Source organism: Drosophila ficusphila, unplaced genomic scaffold, assembly GCF_018152265.1.
Source record: "Drosophila ficusphila isolate 14025-0441.05 unplaced genomic scaffold, ASM1815226v1 contig_198, whole genome shotgun sequence".
In the NCBI taxonomy this organism is placed as follows: domain Eukaryota; kingdom Metazoa; phylum Arthropoda; class Insecta; order Diptera; family Drosophilidae; genus Drosophila; species Drosophila ficusphila.
This window is the reverse complement of record NW_025064092.1, coordinates 10343599-10370782: the sequence shown is the minus strand read 5'-3', so window position 1 is coordinate 10370782 and position 27184 is coordinate 10343599. Positions and strand designations below refer to the sequence as shown.

General features: G+C 43.0%; 1 protein-coding gene across 1 annotated transcript in view; it reads right to left on the bottom strand.

Annotated features, from left to right (window-relative positions):
* LOC108092855 overlaps positions 1 to 26702 on the bottom strand; it is a 35007-nt gene extending 8305 nt beyond the window's left edge. Inside the window, exons 1-3 of the mRNA XM_017192675.2 lie at positions 26357 to 26702; positions 20175 to 20230; positions 9322 to 9366 (exon numbers count right to left, since the gene is read on the bottom strand). The gene's annotated coding sequence lies outside the window, so the exon portion shown is untranslated. The remainder of the gene's footprint in view (positions 1 to 9321; positions 9367 to 20174; positions 20231 to 26356) is intronic.
* Between the last annotated feature and the right edge of the window lie 482 nt (positions 26703 to 27184).

The following is a 27184-nucleotide window of genomic DNA, read 5'->3' as shown; positions in this document are numbered from 1 at the left end:
ACAGCAGAAAAACGGACAATTATGCGGTAAATACATAAATAAAATGCATTATAATGTTATGTTACAAAAGCACATAAAAATTGAGAAAAAACATAGCTTTCTGTTTGAAAACAGCACCTAAGGTCATCCCACTACACCCTTTTTTTTGCTCAGTGCAATGGAAAAGGAAAAGGACAGGGACAGAACACACTCAATCACTTAGCTGGTGGCAAAAGACCCCTTGTTCCTCGCCTTGCTCTCGTACTGCCAAGCCAGCACCTCTGCCTCTCGCGCTGCATTTTGCAATTATGTAATTTTCAATCATCGCCGGCTTAAAGATGCGCACTGCGAAAACGTGCAGCCGACCAAAGTTGAAGCACCTGCCATGCACCATGCGTGCCGTAACTCCCCTTTTCCATTTTCCCTCCCATATACATATATGTTCTATCTATATACATATATGTGGTATAGATATATATATATATAGATGAAGTTTCTGTAATAGAAGTGCGAAGCAGCAGCAATAATTGCTATCGAACAATGGAAGAGCGGTGGCCAGCTTTTCCTCGGCCAGCTGGCTTTTCCCATTCGAGGTTTCCACATTTCTCAGGCTGTCGTTCTCATTCCCATTCTCAGGTGGTCAAACGTGCATTTAAGCCTGCTTCTAAACGAAAATATTAAAAGTTATAATTAAAAAAGAGAGAATCCAGTGAGGGGGCAGGAGGAGAGGGACAGGCACTTGAGTGGCGAAATTAAATGGAAGGCCAGATCAAAGTGTTTGCCAGAGTTGGCAGAAAATTGCATCGAGACTGTTGTCTATTAGTTCACACATGTACCATTAGGAACCGTTACCAATCTAATCGAGTTGACACCCACTTTGGCACAGAAATCTGGCATCAAAACCAGGAGAGGAACTACTAAATTGTATTCATCAAGATATGCTAGGGGAACTGCTATTGGAAACATACTGAAAATGATTAGATTACAACTGTCAAAATGTAAAGGTTGCGAACGAAAAAGAAAATCAAATCGTTAGCACTGAAAAATGATACTACCCACTGCAAGGGCATGAAAATCAAGTTGGCCAAAAAGAACAAGGCTAAGAGAAAGGTGCCGGTCCCCAAAAAAAAAAAAAGAAAAAAAACCGAGGAGAATTTTCGCGGACAATGTTCTTGGGGCATGTGAAAAATGGTTGCAGCTGTTTGGTTCTTTGTTTTTGTTTGCTGGCTGCCACTATTTTTTGTTTTTTTTTTTTTGTTTTTTTTTTTTGCTTAGAACCGGAAATTTATTGCATAACAAGTTGGCAGAAACGATATCCTCTTCTGAGGAGCTGCCTCAAGGTTGTTGCAAGCACACACATAGCAATAGCAATATGTGGGGAGTTATTTGAAAGTGCTGCCCCATCGACGATGCAGGCAACAAGATATGCAACACGGCAATCCAGAAGGGGAAACCAGGAGGGATCGGGGCACTCGGGGGGATCCAGGGCGTTACAGCAAACGGGTGTGGCTCCAAAACCTCCTGGTCGGTCAGCCGATGGAACGTGCAACATTCAGCAGAAAACGAAAAAGAAACCCAAACATTTCATAAATTCTTTCGCCACGGCATAAATGTTTTAAATGTTGTGGGGTTTCTTCTCTCCCTTTCCTTCGCTCCAGATGCGTATCAAAATCGCGGGGGCTACGGGGTTCCGGGCAAGACCCATAGGCCTCCGTCTACGGCCCCCACTCTTTTTGGCAGTTGTCTCATCAATCGCTCATTGTCAGCTGGCCCGAAGAGCACCGAAAGAAACCCGAGTTCTCACAATTAAAATGATCGAAAACCAAACAGTATCTACAAATTGCTTCTTTAAAATGTTGCCATCAACCAAAATTCCCATCTATAGTCTCAAATTAAACATATTAAAAAAATTAAATGCATAATGAATCGTAATTTAATGGAAATAAGTAATTTGGTTGCAATCAACTGTTGTCGTAATTTAGAAGCATTTGTTTTTTTTTTTAGCAGTGCAGCTAGTGGGCAAAAGAGACTTTTCGTTCTTGGAATCAAGATGGGATGGCGGGCACTTCGTACTCGGCTCTTTCGCGGAAGTTGGCCAACAAAAGCCATTAGCCAAAGAGCCAAAGAGAACGGGGAAGTCTTCGCGTTCGAGTTGAACCGAAAGATGGCAACCGAGGGATGGGAAGATGGTTCGCGGCAAGAGGCTGAGAGACTGAACCCGCAGATGAGGTTGAGGATGAGAATGAGGATGAGGTTGAGGATGAGTAGAGGATTGGGGCTGGCTGGCTGACTGGCTGGCTGGCTGGCAACAAAGAACAGGAGTCATTAGAGGCGCATTTGAGGCCGCGGAATGTGTCGGAGCCGAAGAGGCCAGAGAAACTCTCTCTCTTGAAACACCGAAGGCTGGAGACTGAAACTCCAACTTCAGCTCCAACTTCATCTTCAACTTCAACTTCAACATCAAGTTTCAAGTGCGGGCAAAAGAACGTTGCATGATTTATGGCAATTATGAGCAGCAACCTCCAGTTTTGCCACGCCGAGAAGAAATGATGATGACAGGGGCGAAAGGGGCAGACAACTACAAACTGCAGACTGCAAACTGCAAGTGCAGGCTTCAAAGTTTCAGCAATTAATTGCAATTGTTTGCCCTAAAATGTGGGCATGGTCAGGGAAATCAGCGCTGGAATGTCCGGCAAAAGGAGGCAAAAACCAAACCAAACCGCTGCAGTCATCATCCATCGCTCAGACGAGGATCTCCAAGCGGAATGCCAGTCGGAGTCGGAGTTCCTATCTAGAGAATTCCAGGCTAGATAAGTGAGAGGTGATCTCGGCGAGGCGACTTCCTCCAGCAGATTTAAATCAGATTACTGCATTCAAATTTCGATTTTTAATGGCTAATTCGGTTACACCGACTTACTAAACCAAAAAAATGACTTATTGCTAACCATCATCTCCCAGAGGACGCTCCACATTCCCACACAATGAGCTGAGTTCCTGCTCGGCTTTCCACTGATCCGCCTCCAGATTGGAAAGGCCATTGCTCATCGATCACCGGTCCGAAGGCAGAGATAGGGAACTGTCAGGCGGCATCATAATCGAGATTGTCCAGCGGATCGCATCGGCATCACTTTGTGGTTGACATCTCTGTTCTCTGTTCTGTATTCTGTATTCTGTGCTCTGTGTTCTGTGCTCTGTGTTCTGCTTTCTGTTCTGTGTGCAATGGGTCCTCCGTTCAGTTTTCCAGGGGCTATCTGTTGCATGTATTTATAGCCATCTATCTTGGCCCGGAGACCCGTAGAACAAGGCTCATTACAACGAGCCCGACACTTGGCCAACAAGCACATCTGCATATGGATAGCCCATTTGGGTGTGGACCTGGCGCTAGACATCCTCGGAATCACAATCGGCCGAGGAGCCCTCATTAAAAATATTTGCAATTTAAAGAGGAAACAACGAGAGGCTCTTCTGCTTCTGCTGACCGCATCGGCCTATTTTTAAATGCAAAACTCGCGCCGTCGCACGACAAGACAATCAGGACATGGAAATAATTGAATGCGCCAGGCAGCAAGTCGGGCTAAATAAATGGGAAGGGGCTGTTACACTGGAACAAGAATTGCATTTTATAATAAACTAAGCATTATGCAATTTTCAACAAGCTAAAGTGAGTAACCCATTATGCAATTTATGTACTATGGATTTTCTTGCTGTGCAAGTGGGCCTAACTACGCCACAGAAGCGAATGGAATGGCAAATGGCAGCAGATGAAGATGACCAATTTGCTGCAACATGTGCAACGGGCAAACCCCGACGAGAGCGATAAGCAAATGTGAGCCAACTTGCAACTTGCAACTTGCAACTTGCTACTTGCTACTTGCAACAGTTGCCCCTTCTCGGCCACGGCCACAAAGTCTCTTAAGTGGCCCATTGTGGCTCATTTTGTAGTTTGTGCAATTTTAAGAACAACATTTAATTAAAGTCTGAGACGGGCAGGGGTTTTTGGGCAGAGCAAGTACGTGGAGTTCACCTGATCAGGTGACTCTAATGAGTATGCATATAGTATATCCCCCTGCCTTGGTTTCCTTCTCGCAGTCTTTTAATTAAGGAAATCATTTCAGTTTTGAGAGGTATACAAAAAAACAAAAGACTTAGGCAACGAACTTGCCTGACAAAAAAAGTCTGAAATTTAAGTCATAGATTGCGGATTAACCGAATGAAAAAAAAAAAGTGGAATACCGTTCGGCTCCGTTCCGCTGGTAACTGTTCATATCGATTAGGCAAAATTACCAACATTTTTCCAACAATTATCGGCTATTATTGGACCAATTAGATGGCCGCCGCGCTCAAATGAAATGCTCAAACAAATTGAAATTGAAAGAAAGTCGAATGCAAATTTGTGCGTAGCAGGTGAGCAAATGGGAAGAGCCGAAGGCGAAGAGGAAGCCGCCACAAGCATTGGCTAGATAAACAAGCCAAACGAGAAGATGCGGGCTTTCAGAATACAGAATACTATATAGGAGATCGCGGGGGGAGAAGCGGGGGGAGGGGAAGTGCTATTTGTTTAAGTTGGCTTTAACAGCTTGCGGACGTTCGCCGTTAGTTGACCTGGTTAACTGTCAGTTGAATGAGCGATAGAGGAACGGGGCGGGGCGGGGCGGAGGCTTATACTCGTGGTACTCGGCCACAATTTGAATGCTCAAAATTTTCAACTGCCAGATGGCAAAAGGTCACAACCCTCCGCGCTGAACCCACACACAACAACAACAACAAGAAAAGCCAAGTATCAGCGCATGGAAAACAACGCACGTACTTAGGAAAGATGATCAAAGGCTCTCGTCGGGATTCGGGGGAGGCGTATTGGCAACGGGGCGGGGCATGGGCGGGGGCAGGGGCAGGAGGCGTGGTCGGGCACTGTCATTAGCCGGCCCTCAAACCGCTGGAGATGATCATACGATAATGCTGTTTGCTCAATTCACTTCTCCCCATAATCGTTTACTACACAGCAGAATAAACCGAAGCTCTTTTAATCTTTATCCACTGCACTAAGGTTGTAATTGTATCTAGCATAGAGGTATTTTTCTCCGTGTAGCTTTATCCCACCTCTCTCACTTGGTTGCATGTTAATAACGCAGAATTGCAGGCTGCAACATCAGCAACATTGCCACGAAAAAAAACGCATTGGAATGCCAACAATGGCAACTTGGGCCTATTATATTCCAATGGACCCCACGTCTGTCGCATTAGCCGATTTTGTCGGTTTAGTTGCGGCTTGTTATACGCCTAAAAACCTCCCATTTCTGCCCACTGCCCCCTGCTTGGTCTTTCCTTCTGGTGCGTGGCTTATTGGATTTGTTTTGCCCATGATTTGCTCAGCCATGAGATGAGTGCTAATGACGATGCCCTACGGTTTCCCCTGTAATTGACCTCTTCTTTGACGACTCTATCTTTGCCGCAATCTATCTCTTTCATCGCAACTTTCATTGTCATTCCAACGAGGGAACCTGACTCTAGACCTAACGAACATCTTGGTAGATATAGTTAACATAACATGAAGGCATCTCCTATCGATTTAACATATCGATAATAATTAATCGAATTAATCGTCGACTTTCTGGAATGGATGTTTCGGCTCTTTTCCAATGCCATCGATTCTATACCTATATTCTATATACATAATACATTCAATATACATAACATGAAGGTATCTCCTATCGATTTAACATATCGATTATAATCAATCGAATTAATCGTCGACTTTCTGGAATGGATGTTTCGGCTCTTTCCCAATGCCATCGATTCTATATATTCTATATACATAATACATTCTATATACATAATACATTCTATATACATAATACATTCTATATACATAACATGAAGGTATCTCCTATCGATTATAATCAATCGAATTAATCGTCGATTTTCTGGAATAGATGTTTCGGCCATCGATTCTCTATCCTATGGGATCGATCGAGGCTTCCTGCCTGGGTGAAACTTTTCCACTTTTCGCTCAGGTGTCGAATGGCTTAGCTGTGCGATTGAGAAAGTGCGTTGTGTGTGAATAACTCTCCTCCTCCTGCCAGTGTGGCAATGTTCCAGCCTTCTGTTCCCCCAAACGTCGTCGTCATCGACCAGGTTCTTCCGCCAAATCACACTCAATTGCGGTAGGAGAAGTTGGTTGGCTGGAGAGTCTGAGCATGAAATGCTGCGATCGAGAAGTGGGAGCCCGACTCGGGAAAGCGGTCACATGGAAGTAGGCCAAGTTCTGGCCAACACACATACTTGAGTGTACATACAGACACGTCGCCAGTGGCGGTTTGGGAATGGGATTGGGTTTTGGTTTTGACTTTGGCTTTGGCTCTGGTGGTATTAGAAGCCATGTCAAAGATTCCGCCGTTTGGGCCTGAATTTTAGCTGCGATCTCTCGGACTGGGGCATGCAAATCCGTTCAAATGCTGCAATTGGATGTGGGTCAGGCGGATATTCCATTCGGTTGGGTCCACTTGGGTCCGCCGATCCGCCGATCCGCCGATCTTGGACACTTGCTCCCCCGGTTCCTTTTCCACTTGAGGTTGAGGTTGGGGCCGAGGTGTTTGCTGGAAGTTGGTTAAATCAAACCAGTTCCCATAGCCACAGCATCTCTCTTTCGCTCTTCCCTGTGCATTTCTCTCTGCACAGAACATGAAGTTTCGGATACATTTCAATGACATTAACAAGCCTGTAAACTAAACCCTAAAAGTGTTCGCTTCTTTTCTCTAAGCTTTTACGACTATTAATAACAATGCGATGAATATCGGGGAGCGGCGACGATATACAAGATATACAAGTGTTTTATGCTGTCAAATTATTTGTATATCCAGTTTTTGCCTCGGTATGTCTCTCGATTGTCACTGCTCCTTCTCTTTCGCAAACGAGAAAATGGGTTCTGCGGTTACTCGGTTTGGTTTCCTTCTCTACTGCGACTGGCTTTTTATGTCGGCTGGTAGTAATCATAATGATGAGAATGGAATCCCGCGTATTTATGCCAGGCATTAATCGGTTATAGGTGCCACAAAGCTGTTCACCGACACCAATTGAAGAGCAACTAGCTGCTTAGAGAGGAGAACTGGACGTGTAACCGGGCCTCGCTCCAAGTGTAAACCATAAATCTGCACTTTTATTTGCTACCTTTCAGTCCAGCTTCGCCATGTTTATTGCCTGTAATTTCTCCAGCCTTGCGGTTTAATTTATCAGATGCTTACGCTTGAGTTGCCCTCATTAATCGATCGATTTAACGAGCTATTAGCGACTTTTATTTTGTTTTTTTTTACTTAATTTTACACTTGGACATCGTATAGTTGGCAATTGTGTAATCGCTCAACGAGTTCTGTTGCCATTTTTTTTTTTCTTTGAAAATTATTTACCAATTCGTATGACGTTGATACAGTGGCGGATCCACGGGGGGGGAAATTAGGGAAATTTCCCCCCCCTTGGAACCACAGAACCTGAAAATTTTACTTGTTTGCTATGGTTGACTTTTCAAATATAACCACTTTGTTTACCAAAAAATTGGGATGGATAATTTTTGTTTTATAATTTGTACTGTATTTCTCTCGCAATAATAAGTTTGAACCCCAAATCGAAGAATAAGTTCAATTTTCCCCCCCCAAGAATCGTCTCTGGATCCGCCACTGGTTGATACCACTTTCGTGTTGCTTTAACGACTTTTTCGATACACAGGAAATGGGTTTTATCGCTACTCACTATCGTTTTTCTTTGGACAATCACGTGCCTATTGATCTGATTCTGTCAGCGATTTCCTAGACACTTTACTTTTGCTGCTCCAGTTTATCCAATTTTCACCTCAACTATTCGGCTTTCGTTATTCGTTTTTCGTTGTTCGGTTTTTGTGTGCTAATTGCCCAACTACATTTTCAAGCTTTCCGGCTTCTTGTCTTTGCATTTTCGTTCACTTTTTGTCGAATGTGGAGCGACCTAACCCAAGCCCAAGAGTGCTCATTATGCACGGTGCAGTGCCAACTGGGATATATATGCCCTCTCTACCCCTCTATCCCCCGCGAAACCCCGAAACGTGCCTTGTCAAAAGGTTTCAACTTTTTCTCCCCACATTTGTCGCTTGAGAACTTTTCATTTTCATTTCTCTCGGACGACGACGACGGCGGCGGTGAGGAGCAGAAATTTATTATGCTCATCGCTGTTGGCACGACCTAAGACAATCTGGCCCACAGAAGACCTGTGTACCAAATTTCCAGCCGAGAAACCACCTCATTCACATGCCACTCAGGCACTCCGCTGACTTGGACTTGGACTTGTGTACTGTGGATTTGGCATCGGACATGGCCAGAGGTGGAGAGTTGGCGAGGTGGAGTGGCATCGGAGTGGAGGTGGTGGAGCAGCGGAGATCGTGGCACGCTGACATGTGACTGCGATCCCCACAAGCTATGACTATGACTATGGGCACAGTGGCTCACGGTAACCAAATATCATCAAATATCCAACAGAAGATCACACATAACTGCAAGGTTAAAAATGATTCAGGTTTAATTGTGTAAGAAGGGTTCCAATCAGCAATATTTAACATTCCCTCTCCAATATTTTATTGATTTTTTTTACAAGGAAATAAGAGCCAATTCACTGAACCCAGCTAGCCACTATTGTTGTTGTCATAACAACACAGGCCAAATGAATTTGGCCAGCGGGAGCACCAACAATTGGCGATTGGCAGCCTCAAGAATGGAGGAAAAGGAAGCCTCGAAACCAATGGACAATGGAAATCACCCTCCGCCCATTTTATTTATCACTTTTGTGGAGAAGTTCGAGAATTCTTGACTTTGAGTCCGCCTGTGGCACACAAGCACACATCGAAAACTAAAAAAAAAAAAAAACATATAAACTATAAGCTATAGATATACCGACATGCATGTTTCGTTCGGGATTCGTGAAAACGTGCCCGACATGCCGAGAATTCAATAAATAAAATAAAGTAAGTTCGGTGAAAGCGAGAACTTCGGAGGGGCGGCAAAGGGGGCGTTGCAGAAGCAGAAGTCGTGTTGCTGCTAATGGCTTCCCCTTTTGCCCCCCCGAAAACCACCCAGCCATCCGATTTCCCATGGATCTCCTCTTTTTCTATTTATTTTGTTTTTATGGCAAGAACGCGCCTCACGCCTCGACAGAAAACAAAAAAATATATAAACTTGCTATCATAAATCAATCAATGAGAAAACTAAAAACCAAGAAAAGAATCGGAGGAAGCGGTCCACGAAAAAACGGAGATCATCGGGCTAATTAGAAAAGAAGCCAACGAAAGCAAAATTTCTTGTTTAGGTCAAACCAATTTTTGCTTACCTGATTTGCTTTCGATTTCTTTTGGTTGCCAAACGTCGTCTTCTTCTGAAAGTACAAACAGAAAATAATAATGAGCAAATTTGTATGTGCGTTGCTTGGGCAAACAATAGAAAACAGAAAACAATTTGATAAATGAGCCAAAAGAAATGTTGGCACTTCGTTTGCTTAATTTTAAGGAGGTAATAAAATGTCCATAAAAACGTTGCCAGAATAAGAGAGTTTCGAAAACATTTGGATATACTATATATATATATAGATAATAAGAAACCCGCATCTGGTTAAATTACCGTAACAGAATGACACAGGGCGCGTTTTTTATGGCAAAGGGGGCGGGTATTTAGTATTTGGGTTGCTTATGGGGGTAAAAAAAAAACATTCTGACCGTGACAAAGATAAAATGCAGAAAACAAAAGAGTAGAAAATAAAGTCAGGGGAAGAAAGATCAGAAAAAATGAGTGAAAGTTAAGTGCTTTACATGGACCATCTTTGAGATGCATTTATTATTAGTAAGTTACCATTGAAATATATGAAGATAAGGCAGTAAGAAAGTAAAGGCACCTACGTATTAATGAGTCGTTATAAAGAGGTATTGTTTAAGTGTGTTCCTAGATCCGAACTTCTTTGGATTCCCACCAGTTCGAATAACATTTTGTGGTTCGCAGCAATCATAATCTTTGGCGGCTTCTTCGTGAACCCATTTACTCCAGACTCATCTCTCATCTCTCTCTATAAACAAAGCCCATCAATCTTGTGATCTAATCAAAACCCACCGATCGAAGCTCGTAGATCACACTAAATTTTTGTGGTTAGCTGCAGTTTCCTACCCGAAGTCTATATCTATTCAGTTCTAACGGTACGTCGCAGCTCATCCATAACGTCGTTTTTTTTTTCTCTAACACTTTTTCGATTGTTCCATCAGAGAAAAGAAAAAAAAAAAAAAAAACGAAACTGAATTGCGTTCGCTCTGCATAAATTGCGGTCCAGGAAAGTCTCCCTCTGGCCAATCTTTTTGGCCACTTTGCAACTCTTTATAATAAACAAAAAGCAAAAAAAAAAAAAAAAAAAGAGCAGTGCAAAACCGAAAGAAAAGAAAAATATGTTATGCATGGCAATTTTCCATTTTGAGGCCTCCGACTTTGTCTAATGCCATGTATTATCCGAGGAGAGGCGAAAAAAAAAAAAAAACAGAATAAGCCGAGTGTCCAGAAGGCCAGCTCCATTGTCTGTTCATAGTTTTTTTTTTTTTTTTTTTCTTCTTTTGTGGGCAGGGCGCTAGCCAAAAGTGAAATATTTCAAACACCAAGTCGTGTCGCATTCCCAGCGATCTCTGGCCCCCTCAACCAGAAGAACTTGTATCTTGAAGATGCAGATTGCCATTGCCTTTTTCTAGGCTGCTAGGCTGCCAGGCTGCCTTCTTCTGGCGTGTTTGCAGTGTCATCTTTGGTTGAGTAAACAGAGCAGCACAAATGGAGAAAGGGTTGCCGCCGGGCTGAGGCGTCTTCTTCTGGCCAGTGCAGATTTGCATTCGCCCCGCAGACGGATCTTCTTTTGTTCGGCCTTCTCACATATGCAGATCTCCCGGCAAGATTTAATGGTCACACACAACGGATATGGATATGGACTGGCTGGCTGGCCAGCTGGCTGGTTAGACGCTCACAAGGAAGACGGTTCTCTGCTTATCCATTCTAATCAATTCAATTACACTCCAAGTCCTTCAGGTAATTGCAATGGCGGAGATAAGGTCACAAAGTTGAGGACATGAAGTATATCTATACATGAAGTATATATATATATATGAAGTATTTATAGAAAGAGATCTCTAAAACAGAAGTGATTCACACTCACATATCTTATGTATCTAAGAATAGACAACAATTATCTTAATATCGTCAGATGTTACTCCTATGCGAATATATATTTTAAGGGCCTCCCCTGATCCTTGCTACCACAGGCCATGGCCATTCTGTTCCAGATCCCCCAAATTCCCCATGGACTTGGTCTGATCTTTGCGCTGTCCAAGCGATGTATTTGTATTTGCCTTGGTCTCCTTGGTCTTTCCTTCTGCTGGCTGCTGTTGATTTTTTTGGCCATTAAATTCGAGCAGCGACGACATTACCCAAATGGCTGACATGCCCGGGACATTGATGATGTGGCTGTTGTGGACCCCAGGATCCACAATCCAGAATCCAGCATCCAGAGTCCAGAATCTAGAATCCGCAATCCAGAATTCAGAGCCCCCAGACCAAAAGTTCTCCTTGGGGATCGCTTGTGCGATCTCTTAGTTGCTCGGTTGTTCAGTTGTTCGTTTGGTTGTTCGGTTGTTTTGGCTTGTTCTAATTGTTGTTTTACCTCGTTTCGTTTGGCGTTTGCGTGTGTGATGGGCTGCTACATATATACACGATATACGTATGCCTATGCCTACAGAGTGCCCAGTGCCTAGTGCCAGTATGGATCTCCCTGCTGCTCCTCCGTTCGGTTCGGTTCGGTTTGGGTGTTTAACTGCGATTTGAGTCACGTTTCATTACTCGTGATGCCAGACAGTAATCACTTGATTTCCAAAGCGGCTTTCTTGTTCGGAAGGAGTTGCTAGTTGCTAGTTGCTGGTGGCTCTTGCTGTTGCTGTTGCTGTTGCTCTTGGTGTGGCTGCTGCTGTTGCTCTTTCGCTGCTCTTGCTGCTGTTGCCGCTGTCACAGACCAGATCAGACACGAAAAGCTGGCCAACTGGCTGGCCAACAGACCTTGGCCAAAAAGGTGCTACCAAAAGCGGCAGCGAAATGGCACACAAATCTTGTTAGGCAACTACAACAGCAACAGCAACAGCTACACGGCTTTTTTAGGGGTCATAAATAGAGCTTTGCACTTACGCTGCACGGCTAAAAAATTAGACTGGCATTTTCAAATATTTTTGATGAATGCTCTTTTTACTTTGCACTCGAGCAGCAATTAACCAATGCATTGAGATTTGTCTGCAGCCTTAGAAAAGTGCAGTATGACTTTGTTGGCACTCAAATGTCAAGTGTTTCTCGCAGTGCCACGTGACTCACGAGTTCGTGCCCTCGAAGGATTTGGAGTTGCCAATGGCCAGTTGCTTCTAATTTGGTTTTTATGCTTTGATCTCGTGACGCTTGTCATTGCGGCCACTCGCACATAAAGCGAGCCAGATAAAAGAGTGGCAAAGGAGGCTTTCTGAAGGGGAAAAAGGAGGAAGAGGAGGAGGAGGGGGGGGAGGAGGAGGAGGGGGGGGAGGAAGAGGAGGAGCAGGAGGAGGAGGAGCAGGAGGAGGAGGAGCAGGAGGAGGAGGGGGGAGGAGGTGGATAAGAGGTGGCCACGAGGATGGGGGCCAAATTGCCTGCGACGCCAGCGATAATCAATTAACCTGGCTCACTGGGCAGTCGCCTTCGGATGTGGCCGAGATGTTGCTGTTGCCGTTGCTGTTGCTGTTGCCGCGGTCCATGTTGCATGTTGCATGCTGCTGCGGGGATAACCAATGGATTCGCCGCTGGATTCGCCTCCTCCTCCCCACGAAGCTCGGCCCGTTGATGAAGTTTTCCGCTGACTTTGATTGCGGTTAAATTTTCATAGCCACATTTTTCCCGACCAGGAATTTTTTTTCAATTTTCCTTTTTTTGCGGTTAACCTCAAATTGAGGCCCACAAGTTCCGCAATTGCTATTTACGGGAAAACCAAAGAAACATTTGAATTTCCTACGCGAGAACGCCACACGTACTCAAAAATTGTGTAAGTTTTTTGTAATTATAGAAATCATCACATTGCTGAAAAGTTTAGCTAAATTTAACAAAAAATTTCTGGCCGTATTAAACACACAAACTTGTTATCTAAGCCAGGCAATTTTCCATTTCCTTTTGGAGAAAATCGTTAAGTAGATATAAATTGTTGGCAGTTTGTTCGACGATAAAGCGATTAAAAGTCCTAAATTATTTGTGGGCGTATCGTCGGTGGGCGATTTTCCATCGCGTGCGACATTTGACTTGGTTTTCGGCTCGACTCCTTTTCCGAGACAAGCTCTAGTGGTTATTTTTCCCAGCTTTTCCACTCTCTTCATCTGATTTTACATGGCACGTACCGCAGATTTGTTTTTCGGTTTTTGTTTTTAACAATTTTGTGTAGTTGTTTGGTTTTGCTTTGTTTTTGGGCAGAGAGTGAAGAAGGAAAGGCTTCGGAGGCCCGAAAAAAATAAACGGCAGCTGGCCAAAGCCAATTCATCCGAGTTGGCCTCCACTCTTAAGTAGGTTAATTTTGACCGGTTTGTCTTCTCTGTTGTCGCCATCTCGTTTCAACCAAGAGGAGCAGCAACTTCTCCTTCTCCAACTTGGCGTCCGTGGTGTCTGATGTTCCTGATTGACTGGCGACTTGGGACTGCGGCATTTGCCTGATTAACCCGAGTTTCAGCTGCTTTAATGAGGCAGCCACATGTCGCCTGCCTGCCTTCCTTTCCCCCCTTGGATTTTCCTTTAACAACTCTTGATTTACCATCCACTTCATTAGAAAGATCCTATTGTGCATTTCAGAAACATGTCAAGTTTGTTAAATAGAAGCTGCATCTGGCCCAAAGTCACCTTTTATCATCTAGTTAAGTGTTCTGTACAACTATATTAACAGACATTAAAAGTTAGGATCCCCTTTGAGGATTCAAATAGTAAGTTTGAGAAGATTTTTTTTTTTTTTGAAGCCAGCAGGCATTTCTCTTTTCCTTATGAACAGAAACGCGAGTTTCTGATCTTTTTTCACGCTTAAGCGAGGGAGACAGTTGGCAAAGACTGGCTCGAAGACCCGCTTCTCTTGATAAGCCTTATTTAAGATCTGCGGCAATTTCTTCTTTCAATTTCAGCTTGATGACGCTTGTAATGATGTTGCACATAGCGATCATCGTAATCATCATGATCGAGTTGGTCAGCACAGCGTGGAAATGGAACAGATTGGAACGGAGCGGAGCAGAGCGGAGCGTTTGTCGCCATGAAATCATGTTAGAAATTTGAGACAAATTTCTTTGTCGTTTGCTTTCAAATTGCTTTTGGCCATTTTGTAGTTGGCGGCTAACGGCAATCAAATGGCCAACGGAATCAGAACGGAATGCCAAAAACCGGAACGGAATGGAATGGATGGCGGTACTTGGTCGTCGTCACCACGGAATGATTGGGATCCAAGTGAAAGATAGGATCATTTTAAAGTTCTTATAATTGTGAAAATTATTAAAGAATAGAAAGCCGGATCATCAGGAACCTTACAAATTTTAAAATCGATTTTGGAGGTAATTTTAAAGTTTCTATAATTGTAGAAATTATAAAAAAAAAAGAGAGTCGGATCATTGGGAACCTAACAAATTCTGAAATTCGATCTATGCAGCTATGCTGTTCTTTAACTGCAAGGAACCTAAAGTTGATTGAAACCCCTTTTAGCGAGCTATTCAAAGCAAAAGATATTTCCAGCCTAAGGTTGTGAATACTGTGAGGGTTCCCCCGCATTTAAATTACACCTTCCTTATCATGTTGATCCTCCGCACTTCCCTGGTTTACCATAATCCCTACCTTTTGCCTGATTTATGGAACCATTCGGATCACTCAATAAGCAACTTCTTCTTCGGGCCTTTCGACACTTTTGCTCGAGTCGAGTGCAGGCCAAGATCGGCAGATATACCATCAGGTGTGGGAGAGGAGGGGGGAAGCAGAAGGGAGGAATGCACATCGACTGTTTCACATATTTACATAGCTATCAGCCCAGTTAGCACTTGGCACTTGGCTTAACCCACAAATGGAGAGGGCTCCACTGAACTGGCAGCGGATCAAAAGCAGCCCATCCAGCTGACAAAGGGTTAAGGCTGAGGCGGTGGGCTGTGGTTTGTAGTTCGGCTTAACTTGACTTTGGCTTTGGCTTTGGCCAACATCGGAGTCAAAGGCAGAGTCGATTTTGGCCTCACTGCCTTAACAGGCGAAAAAAGCGAATAGAGTCAGAGCACTGACAGAAAAAGCGTCCTAACTTGCCTAATAGGAGATTTCATAGGTATAAACTAAATCCCACTTCGATCATCAATTAATGTTAAAAAAATCTTTTTTTACAGCGATTTCTTTCAGTGCAGCACCTTTAGTGGACTCTTTTGGCCAGTCGCTGGTTATCTTCCTCTTGGTCGTCTGCCCCTTTAGCATAAAACATAAATAGCAACTGCATTCAAATGAGTCTGACAAACAAACTAAGAAACTGAGCAACTGAGCAACTGAGGGGCTGTGTGGCGTGGATGAAAAATGCAAATGCTTAGACCATGTTGGGTTCGGAGATGTCGGTTTCTGTTTCTGTTTCTGTTTCTGGAGGGGCTAAGCCAGCTAGTCGAGCCGAGCCGAGCTGAGCGTGGGTAGCTCCATAGATGGCGATGCCGCCTCAAAAGATGATGATGTCCTTTAGCCGCATTTGGGGATTTCGACGTCCCCTTTTTGGTAGAACCGAACTTTGAACATCGAACGTACGGACGTTGCAGAAAGCGACCGCTGAGCTCAGCAAATATTCAATAATTGCAATTATTTCTCATATTTAATGAAGCCCCTCGCTTTCGCCATCCGGAGTGATTTCATTCCTTTAATGAGACTCCCAGTTGGCAATTTGGTCGCTCGTTTATGGCTAAATTGCTAAATTTGGCTCGACTGAAGTTCGATTGAAGATCCAAACTGAAAAGAACAGCTAGATTTCTGGTTTTTCCTTCCGGTACTGTCATCTGCTTGAATTCAAGATTGTTCCATTAGCCGAGAAGCAGTGACTTGTACATCTGACTGCATTCAATAAGTAGTTCAATACCTGTTTGGATTTATTCATAATATTTTGCATATATATATTTATTTGGATTTGGTTTTTAAGTGCCTTTCTTTAATGTACTATATATATAGTTTTCTGGGTACCTCTGTTAGCCAGCTTCGTTTTTGGCTCACTATCTGAGATCCCGGACCGAACTCGGATTCCCGGTAATCGTTGCACAGAAATCTGGCCTCGAAATGGGTCACGGCGAGCGACAGCTTGAGAGGCTCATGGTACCGGCACTTTTTTGGGCAATTAAACAAGAACCCAACAGACTGTCAACCCTATTTGACTAACGCCAAGTCCGGGGAAAAATCTTCTATGCTTGCTGACTGGCTGACTGGATGACTGGCCTGGCTGAAGCTCGCAAGACGAGAAGAAAACCCATGCCGCCGCCATCGAGTGGAAAAAGAGTGATGACAGACAGTCGGGCTGATTGACTGATGGGCCCTAAGTAACTGAAATTGCATAAGACTGCAAAGCAAGTCCCCATCCCATTGCCATTGGTATTCCCAATTCTGCGGCGGATCCTCTGGCTCTCTATTCCCGATGCGATTCGCTTTGGTTCTCTTTGCTTTGGTTTAATGCTAATCGAATGTCTCCCGTCTGGATCTTTGTCTTTTGGCCCCCAACCAACCGCCTGTCACGTCAGTCAAAGATCCTTTGGCCAGCGAACGAAGATGAAGTTGGCAGTCCAAGATGGAGAGTATTGTGTGCCTGGCAAACCTTCACCACGGCTCAGTTTCATAAACTGAGCAAACAAATGAAAGCTGCCAGCCACCGTTGCTTCTGTTCGTTTCTTTTTTCATTTTTGAGAAAAATACTTTTGCTGATAGGTTTGCTATTCTTAGATGTTGCGTGCGCATCAACATTTCAAAATGTTTACGACTCGTATTTATAATAAAACTTCCCTTTTGTATTTTGTCTGCCTAAATGCCACAATATTAATTAAAAGTATTCTCGGTGTTTTTGTAAAGTGTATGCCTCCCACTGCTGACCTAGAGTGGCTCCCTTGGCTTGTTTAGATGATTTATAACTTTTCTGTAAGTCAGTCATGTAAGCTTAATTTTTTCCCTGTTCAAAGTGAAACCGTAGAGCAGCAGCAGACCAAGCAGACTCTTGGTGTTGTGGGCCCCGTAAATCAAAAATAGTTCTCATAATCTGCCTTATCAGCGCCCCATCAACAGATTTCTCCTCTTTCTTCTTCTTTCTTTCTTTCTCCGACTTCTTTTACTTTCATGCTCAGCTGCCTGTTTTTTTTTATTTTCTTCTGTTGTTGTTGCTGTTGTTGTTGCTGTTGTTGTTGCTGTTGTTGTTGCTGTTGCTGCTGTGCTGATGTTGATTTTGATGTTGCTGCTGTTTGCTGTTTGTCCGTATTAGGCTGGGCTTATCTCATTGGGGGTTTTTAGAAAGGGGGTATATCATAGAGAGAGGGGGTTTTGGGAACACAAGCCGGAACATTGTGTGACAATTTGTAGTGCACAATGCCCGGCTCTGTTGCCCCTTCGTCCGATATTTTGCTGCCGTTAGGTTGGCTGGCTTGCTTTTCAGCCTTGCTTCTCCGCTGGCTCTGGATCTGCTCATTTTTTCCCCCGACTTCTTTTCCTGCTGGCTCTCTGCTGGCTGGAAATTGCCCATAAAGAACAAAAATGTATGTGAATGGCCTTTGGCAACGGCGGCGGCAACATCGCTTTGGCCAGCTTTGCCAGCTTGGCCAGCAGTTCATGAAGAGCACACTTTTGTTGCTGCTGCTGTTGCTGTTGCTGTGTTACTGCCGCACGCAATTTGGAATTTATTTACACAATAATTGGCAAGCTGAATCAATACAAAACGCTCTCGGCTGCCCACAAACAATAAATTAACAATTGCCACTTGATTGCTGAATAAAAAGCGATTACCAGCAGGGCATTCAGTCGATAAATGTAATTGAAAAGGTAAAAGATATTGAGAATGAGGAGTATAAAAGAATCGAGACGGAGTTCTGAGGAATAATAGTCCACTCAATTAATTGATATCGAGTTTAGTTCATACAAGTGGAATCCTTGGGAGGTGATCTTCAATGCCCCTTGTACATTTCTGTTTTCATAAGAATATGATTTTTACGGCACACTTTTCAAACAGTTTTACCCGTGGTTCTTCCGCACAAGTATTTCCAAATTTGATTCAGATTTAACTGACGGTAGTAAACGATTTATGATATCGCCTGAAAGCAATAGCAAATTACGGCAACAAGTTTTCAAATTTTTCGTGTGGAAAAAAGGTAACTTCCGCTCGCCAGCGAAATGGATAACACGAAAAGCAGGAGGAGATGGGCCAATAAACCGCAGAAAAGCCCCAAACTGCGATGCCCATGGCTTGATAAGCTCGGAGGTTGAGTCTCCAAGTTCCTCGGCTTCAGTCCAAGGCATTCTCGAGATACAAGCGATAGATATATCCAAAAGACGAAGACTTCCTCATAGCTAGCAAGCAACAAAAAAAAAGAGTGGAGTGGGGAAAAACCAAGTGCATAACTTAATTAGTCCATGGACAATGACCGAAAACTTTAGCGAGGCCGCGACAGAGATTCATCGATAACTATCGATTATCGGCGAGGCATGTGAGAACTTGTGGTAACGCCCTCGTTGAAAAAGCAAAGAGTCCTCTTCGCCGAGAAGCCGAGAATACGGATGGAGGCCCAGCGGACAAGCCCAGCGAAAATGGCGAATTAAGAATAGACAAAGACAAAATTAATTGCAATGACAGTCGTCGGCAAAGAGGTGCGGCTGGGCTTTCCAACTGAATCAAATCCTGGCATCCACATCCACATCCACATCCACATCACCGTCCCCAAACAGCATTCACATCCAGATAATAAGTTTGAGGGACAAGCGCGACTGTCTTCTTACACAGGAAACATTAACTAACATCTTCCATGTTCAGATACAAAAATAGTTATCAGTTCAGCATAAAAGTTTTAACCTTGAAATAAAAGATTATTCTAATATCGTTTCTTTTTGTGTAGCCGCACTTTGTTTTCCTACAGGAGCCTGTCTTTTGTTCCCTACTTCAAAATGCTGTCATTTATTTTCATTTCGCAGTGAGCAGTGAGCCCAGTGGCCAACTTAATTGTCGAAGAGTCGTCAAAGGGCGGCTCAAAGAAGTCAAAGTAGCCAGCACAGCACCTCGCGGTCTTGAACCACAGCAGCAGCACCACTGCACCACCTTTCCCACCTTGGGGCATTACTCAATGTCACCAGGCGGGCGGACAAACGGAAAACGGGAGGCGATGGCGATGGCTATGGCGATGGAATTGGTGGCTGGGCGGTAAAATGCCGCCAAAGCGTTTTGCGTTGATCGTCAATTAGTTACACTAAGCCACCGCCACTGGACAATTTGAGTCTGCTGGAGATGGGAGAGCAATTGGCTCACGAAGTTAAGTAACTTCGCTTAAGGATTTCTGGGATTTAACATTATATTCAAACATTTAAACAGGTATTTATACTATAACCCCTTGAGCTCTTTCGTTACTTTGTACGATTGAATGGTCGTGTCACGTAACTATCCCTAAATTAGCAAAGAAAGACCTAAATAATTGTGAGGACGCTGGTGAGTCGAGGGTGCGCATTAAGGCAGATCGCAGATGGAGAGATCGCGAGATGGATGCAACGGCCAAACGGACAAATGGACAACTGGACAAATGGATGGACGAGGTTCGTCTGAGTGACTTATTGCCAGGCGATTGCCTCCTGCACCTCGCCTATAAATAGAAGTTGGACAACCGTACAAACAGAGCCGCAAGAAAAGAGGCAGGCCGCAATGATGATTAGACTTAGATTGGATTGGGTGGAAAGCCATTCGCCATTCGCCATTTGCCATTTGCCATTCTCTGCCATCTCCCGCAACTTGAACTCTCTTCTGTCTTCTGTCCGATCCAATCCACTCAACACCTGCCTTGATTTGTGATCGCAATTACAGCGGAAGACATAAAATGCACAAGTCCAAGCTGAACCGAGCCCAAGTTGAGTGGAGTTCACTTCAATCTCCCACCTGAGTTTCCCGTCTTCCGTCTAGCTTACCTTCTTCTGCTTAAATTTTCTTGTCTGATTCCCTGGCGATTGCTCGGCGACTTTAGCTGCAAATACAAAAAATTTGTTTCTGTTTAGATAAGGCTTGATTAAAATTTATTATTCAATTGGGATATATCTTAAAGCGAAATGTGATTGTTTTTGATAAGCTTTGCTCGAAGAAAAGCCCAAGAGGTTGCTAAACCTGTCAGTCAAATAGATATTGCACTTCTTATTTCCTCTCCTCTGACAGTTTTTTGTCTACTCTTAAAATACTTTCTCTGACCATCTTCATAAACACTTTAAGTACTCCGTTTTCCATTTTATGGACGCTGCACCAAATTTATTAGGAAGATTGTTTTCCTCGTCGGTTGGTTTCAAGAAGTAAAAAAAATCGAAAAAAAAACTTGACTTTCAACATATTATTGAAAGATCTTGAGTGAAGTGAAGTGAGCTCAAGATGATCCCAATTCCGGCATTTCCACTCCTCAAGTTCGCCTCCAGATTGGGATCTTTTACTCGACCAAGTGTTTTCTCTAACGGATCGCACTCCACTTCCACTCCACCTGAAAACAATGCCACTTAATTATAACATATCTGGGCCTCTCCATCGCATCTCTTTCTTTCTTATATATTAATAACAGAAAATGCACTTTCCAGTCAAATGATGTTGAAAACGAGTTTCCAATCGATTTGTGCTGCAGCGACTTCATCTTCTTTTTCTACTGGCCTTTATTGTTATTTTCTCTTCTCGTTTCGTTTAATTTAAGCCACTTTCCGATGAGGGGGGAGGGTTACTCATATATATATTGGCCTTTTACGATGGCAAAAGTTGAAAAATGAAAATTCCATTTGAGGCGGCGAGCGCGGTTCAGTTTTCAGTTCCCATTCAGATGCCGAAACTCCGATTCTGGTTCTTTGAAAACATGTTTTTCTGTGGCATCTTCTTGCTGCGTAACGGTAACTACTAGTAGGTAGATACACAGATACAAAGATACACGGCTTTTACCCCGCCAGCTAATGGCATATTGATATATACAGCTCCCCCCCTTAACCATGCCATATAGCACCATACCATATAGCACCGCACCACACCCATTACCCATTACCCATTTGAGGCTAAAAATCGCTCGAGTTGAGAGTTTTTCCAGCTACGAGATTTAGATTTGCATGCAACATGCTGAGTAATTAAAATAACAGCGAGTGGCGAAGCCAGCACAGTGCAACATGCCAGCAATTAAGGCGGAGAATAAATGATTACTTGACCGAATTGCAAGTCTTCCCCAGTCCGAGGAGAGCCATATGGAAAAAACAAAAGACTCAAGACACAAACGCGACCGGCTAGGGAAAGCGAAGAAAGAAAGAAAAGAATGAAAGAGGTAAGTAATCATTCCCCATTCAAATGAAATGGCCATTGCTATGCAAATGCAGAGTGCAACGCCTCGCTGGATTTGCTCCGGATTTCGGATTCCGGCGGAGATTGAGTTCGAGGAGACTCATTCTCTGGCCAAGAGAAAGAACATTCGCACACTCCAAAAACACACTTTCCACCTTCGCTTCACCTGCCTACCTGCCTGCCTGCCTCCCCCCAAATTGCCATTTGCATACGCATGACGCTCGTAATTAGCCCTTTTCTGTTGTGTGTGTGCTCATTAAACCAGGTACAGTGAACTCCAGCAGTCCAGCCCACCTGAGCCACCAAGAACAACGAGGTGTATGAACCTAATGGGCGGCACTCACGCACCCAAGAAAAGCCCATGTCTTTTCTTTGGCCAACTCGTTTTCCCCACGAGCACGTCAAGTGCACCGAAAAACAAAAAAGCATTTGGAATGTGTCGAAACGAGAACTTGAAATTGACACTGGTCACGGAACTTAGGAAAATGAAATGGGAACACTTTCACACGTTCACCAGCTCGTTGATTTCGTCTGATTTCTGATGGGAAGAAGACCTTTCTTTCAGCGCCCCATCAATCAATTTTGAATTCAAATTTGAATTTTTTGGTAATTTACACCAATTAAAAAAAAAGAAAGGAAGAACAGACAGCTTTAATTGCCCGTAATTATGAGCTCAGCATTTCGTGCTCAAGGTAGATAAGCTTGTGAAAGTTATAAGTGCCATGATGTATACCTTTCGTTCGAAATATAACTATTAAATTCTAAGAAAAATATGTTAATTTCATTTGATGGGAAAGCTTAAATTCTTTTAACCCAAGCAAGAACAAAAAAAGATCAGGAATTCAAGAGGTCTGAGGTACACACGCTAATTCATAAGATTTGCATTTAATGTCGGGACATGTGAATGATTTAATCCCTGTATTGATAGCTCAATTTACTGATGGTTAATTAAGTCTACGAACAGTTAGGATTTTCAGAAGAATCTCATGCATTCTATAAGTCTTTTATTAATACTCAATCGCCTTAGGTGATTCTATTTGCTCCGGAACAATAACCCATTCAAATTAGTCAGATGAATTTGCATTCGTTTCAATCTGGAACATTCATTCATTCGCCGATTATTCACCATTTAAGTGCATTCACTGAGCATTCACTGATATCGACCCATTAAATTGAATAATTTTTTGGCCTAATTGGGAACGAAAGTTTGGGCAGCGTCATTGTGCTTTGACAAAAAAAAAACACCATAAGCCAATATACCGAATATACCGAGACCAAAGCCAAAAACAGAGATCCGACACACAACTTTGGCCCACATTTCGTTCCCCTCTCTCTCTCATCGCGCCGCAAAGAACTATAGCTATATAAGTCATAACTAAGAAGCATTTCGGTTTAATATGGCTTATAATACCAAATATGGGGGAAGTTTGGCCGGGGCTGTAAACAAAACAACCGTTGGAATAGCACAGATTCTTCCAGCGAGATCTTCGGCAGTTGTTTTGTGTTTTTCTTTTATAGCAAGCACAGTGTTTTCGTTTTGTTTCCGTCAAAAGAAAACGAAAAGATTTCAGCTGGAACGACGACACAAGTGCCAGATCATCATCATCATCGCTGCCCAAGAATCTACCCAATCACGATGATGATCTGGCTTATATTTACAATGACCAAACAATGAAGCAAATTAGATTTGGAACCATTTCTGTTTTATTGCCAAAATAAAAAAAAAGAAAGGCAGAATGATGACTGCAGAACTTTCCTCCAATTCCCCGACATTTGCTTCAAGGCCAGTTGGTTTTCGAGATCAAATTCTTTTAGAATGATTCCTTTTATGACTTAGATAGCTTAGATTGATTTTTATGAAATAAAATTTGATTAAGCCCCTAAACGGTGAGTAGCCTTAATTTGGAAAGATTTCTGCACTTGAAGAGATTGTTTTTCGCTGACTTTGAGCCAGTCTGAGTACCCATGAGCCCCTCTCCTCAGAAAGCACTTCAATCATCACTCGTCACTCATGTGATCCTCACTCGCCACTCGTTGTTCATCACTCATCAACTCAGGCTTCACCATTCTTCAACAGACCCTCGAAATCCCGCAAGTGGTGCTAAGTGAGTGGGTGAGCTCTACTCATTCGCCTGGCGAATCGCCCAACTCCAATTGTGTGTTGTCATGCGTCTGGGCCGAACAGGTGCCACCAATTGAATCCAAACTGACCCACATAGGCAACCCAAAAAAGAAGAAAGAATAAAGGGGAGCGCAGAGGAGAATTTGTGCCAAGCCAAGCGGCACAAGCCAAAAAGAAGGCCACCAAAGCGGCAAGCTAATGAAATCTGAAATGCTAATGAGGGGAGGCTGAGAACACGAAGAGGGCTGTCCATTAGGTAATCAAGCGACAGTCAATCAATGGAAGTCACAGAAAAGTCTTATTCAATTATAAAGTTATCAAAAAAAAAGTTTGAGAATCTTCAAGTTTGATTTCCTATCATTTACAGGTTCTAGGCTAAAAACCAAGAATAAATTTCAATATTCGCTTAAAAAGTTTTTCTAATTAAAATACTTCCCAATCTCAATAAAATGAATACATTGATGAACACTCTTACGGATTTTGAAGAGCAGCTGCAGCCACCGCCAGGGGGCGCTGTGATAGTACCCAAGTTTAGGATCCGCAAAAAAAAATTAAATCCGTTTTATTTTCTGTGCTTTGATGTGCCAGAATTTAACCGGCCGAAGAAACGGGGAATAAAAAAATAGAAGAATAGAGAAACGGGAAGAGCAAAAAGGGGGAGAAGACCGGACCCAGATGGAGTGACCGCCAGAGGGAGCTTTTCCCTGCTCATCTCAATCAGAGCGAATTCATTCGTTTCATTTGGAATTTCAAATTAGTCGGCCGCCCGCAACCAATTTCCGCTTTTGGTCTAAACTGGGCCAAAAACGTACGCTCGCGTTTAACGTTAAATCTTTTTGCTTTTGGGTTCTTTGTTGTTGTTGTTGTTTCTTTTCTTTTTGGGTCAACTTTGAACACGCATTGGAAAAGAGAAATGTGCCGAGTAAGTTGAGAGTTTAAAGTGGAAATCCGTCTTTAATGAGGAGAAAATGCGATGTTATTTCTCTATTTTTTTTTTTTCCATGTTTTCTGCCTCAATTGATGGATTGCGATGGCTGGTTTAATGGCGCTGTCGTTGATTTGCATCGCGGCAAGACATTAATTGATGTTGGAATGCTAATGCCTGCCCCTTGGGGTCGGCACTTGGGTTCTTTGTTAGCCGCTTTTCTTTCCCGAAGTGCAGAAGTTTTCCGCCTGCAGGTTCCAGGTTCCAGGTTCCATTTCCCAAATCGCGTTTAATGACTCTCTGCGCGCCATGTTTTGTTTTCTCTGCTCCTCACTTTTTTTTTCGTAATATTTTACGATTCGATTATAAAAGTATAACCCGCACACTCTGTGGCCGAGGTCGTTTTTATGCAAGATTATTACATTATTTCCGGGCGCTGAAAACAATAAAGTTTTCATTCGAACCGAGTTCGTTTTGCTACTGGGAAACCCATTAAACCAGACGCCAGACACACCATCTGGGGGCCTCCCTAAAACTGGGCTTTGGGCTGGGTTTTCGTGTTGTCCCCGGTATCTTTCTCGGTTTCTTCACATTTTTAACCGCAATGTTCTTCTGTTTCTGTTTTTGTTCTTCGGCGGTGGTTTTTTTTAATGCGTTTCTCATGCTCGAGACCGTTGCTTTAGTTTTTCTGCGCACACGCACAAGAACACTGGCCACTAAATGCTTTCCTAATGAATTGGGTGACCATACCGCTGGGTAATAACGGTTAATTGCGTTAATGACTTTAGCAGAAAACTGAAACAACCAACAGCCAAACGCGAGAAAAGAGCATTAACAGGTTACTAGCACTTGCAACTTTTAATTTTCATAATTTTTTAAATTCACCTATTGGAGAGTAATTTGAAAACTGAACGATTGAGATAATGTTTATAAGTTTTTATGCCTTTGCAAGCTCTAAAAACGCAACTCTCATCGGTCATGCACATGAATAATGCACCACGAATTTTAAGGAAATCCCGAGTTCGTTTCCTAAGTCTTTCCGTTTTTCAAGTTCGTTGCCTAAGTCTTTCCTTTTTCAAGTTCGTTGCCTAAGTCTTTCCTTTTTTCAGGTTCGTTGCCTAAGTCTTTCGGTTTCTGTGCCGTTACTGTGGGGGAAAAGGGTTCTAAAAGGTGCACGAAAGGGGAATTTGAGCAGGTGACAATTGGCCAAGTAAATAGAAGTGAAAAGAAAAAAAAAAACAGAAAAGACCTCCTGGACAGAGACCGACTCACTCAGAAAGGTGTCACTTTTGACGACGAGAAAGGCGGCAATCATGATTGTAATGGAAACTAAGAACAAGAAGTGGAAATAAAATGGAAGAAGAGATGCACACACTTTTGAAATGTTAATTTCTTAAAAATGGTTTTCCTCTTTCTGCGTAGAGGATTGTTGTGATTGCATTTTAAATAATTTTATTTATTGATTTAAGATAGACATTTATACTTTAAATTTTGGACTTTTTTTTAATATCCTTTTATTGGTCGAAACCGTTTTTGTTTTCATTAATGGATTTAGTTTTGCTTTTAACATGTCCAACCAGAAGGATAATTCTTTATAGATTATAATGATTGATTATTTAAACAGGATAAAAGTCTGTCTATGGGAAGAGTAGTCCTTAGGCTCACAATTTTGATTTGTCCACATTGATTACAAAAAAATGAATGAATAAAAAAAATCACTTGCAAGTTTTTTTTCGAGGTCCTGGGCTTACCTTTTGATTGGTATATTTTGCACGATTTTTTAAGGCTTTTGCTTTAATCCTTTTGCAAGTGTTTTTCAGTGTATTTTTGCACTTTCACAGTTTTTGTGTTTTGTATTGATCTTTTGTGGCTGTTCACTTGTTGTGTTCACTTGCCAAAATCGCAGCCGCAAGGAGTGAGATTTTTCACACACGCGATTGAACCAAAAAAAAAAAAAAGAAGAGGCAAAGAATTTGTCCACGGTGCTGTTGAATCCGCTGGTGGATATAGTGATTGGCGATGAACTGCTGGCTGAAAACTCGAGCGGTACGAGGTGTTAGCACTTCAATTGCATCACGCGCAATGGCTGCTGTTGGCGGTCGAGCGCCACTTTTATGCCTTTCCCAGCGATCCGTCCAAGAAGAAGAACTATCCAAGCCCAAACTCGAACCCAAGTCCGAATCCAAGATCCGGAGAGCGGCAAAGAACGGACAGAGAAAGCAGCAGCAGCAGCACAAGCCCCATTTCCACCGCACACACACACACACACCAGCGCACTCACACGCTCCAGCGATTGTACACCCAGCGAAATATTTGTTATACATTTTGGGCAATTGCTGACTGTTAGCAGAGTTGATCAAATTTTACTTTTAAAAACTTAAATTATTTGGAGAAAACTGTTAACCAATTGTCTTTTGGAATTTTGTCTTTTTATTTATAATTTAAAATAAACAAATTAAAGCGTTTTTCTGGGTGTATAAGAAGCGAGAGAGGGCATTGAGAGAAGCGCTCTTCAAAATTACAACTCTCTTCCGAGGCCGCTCTCTCTCGCTCTTTCTCTGTCGCCTTGTAAGTTTATG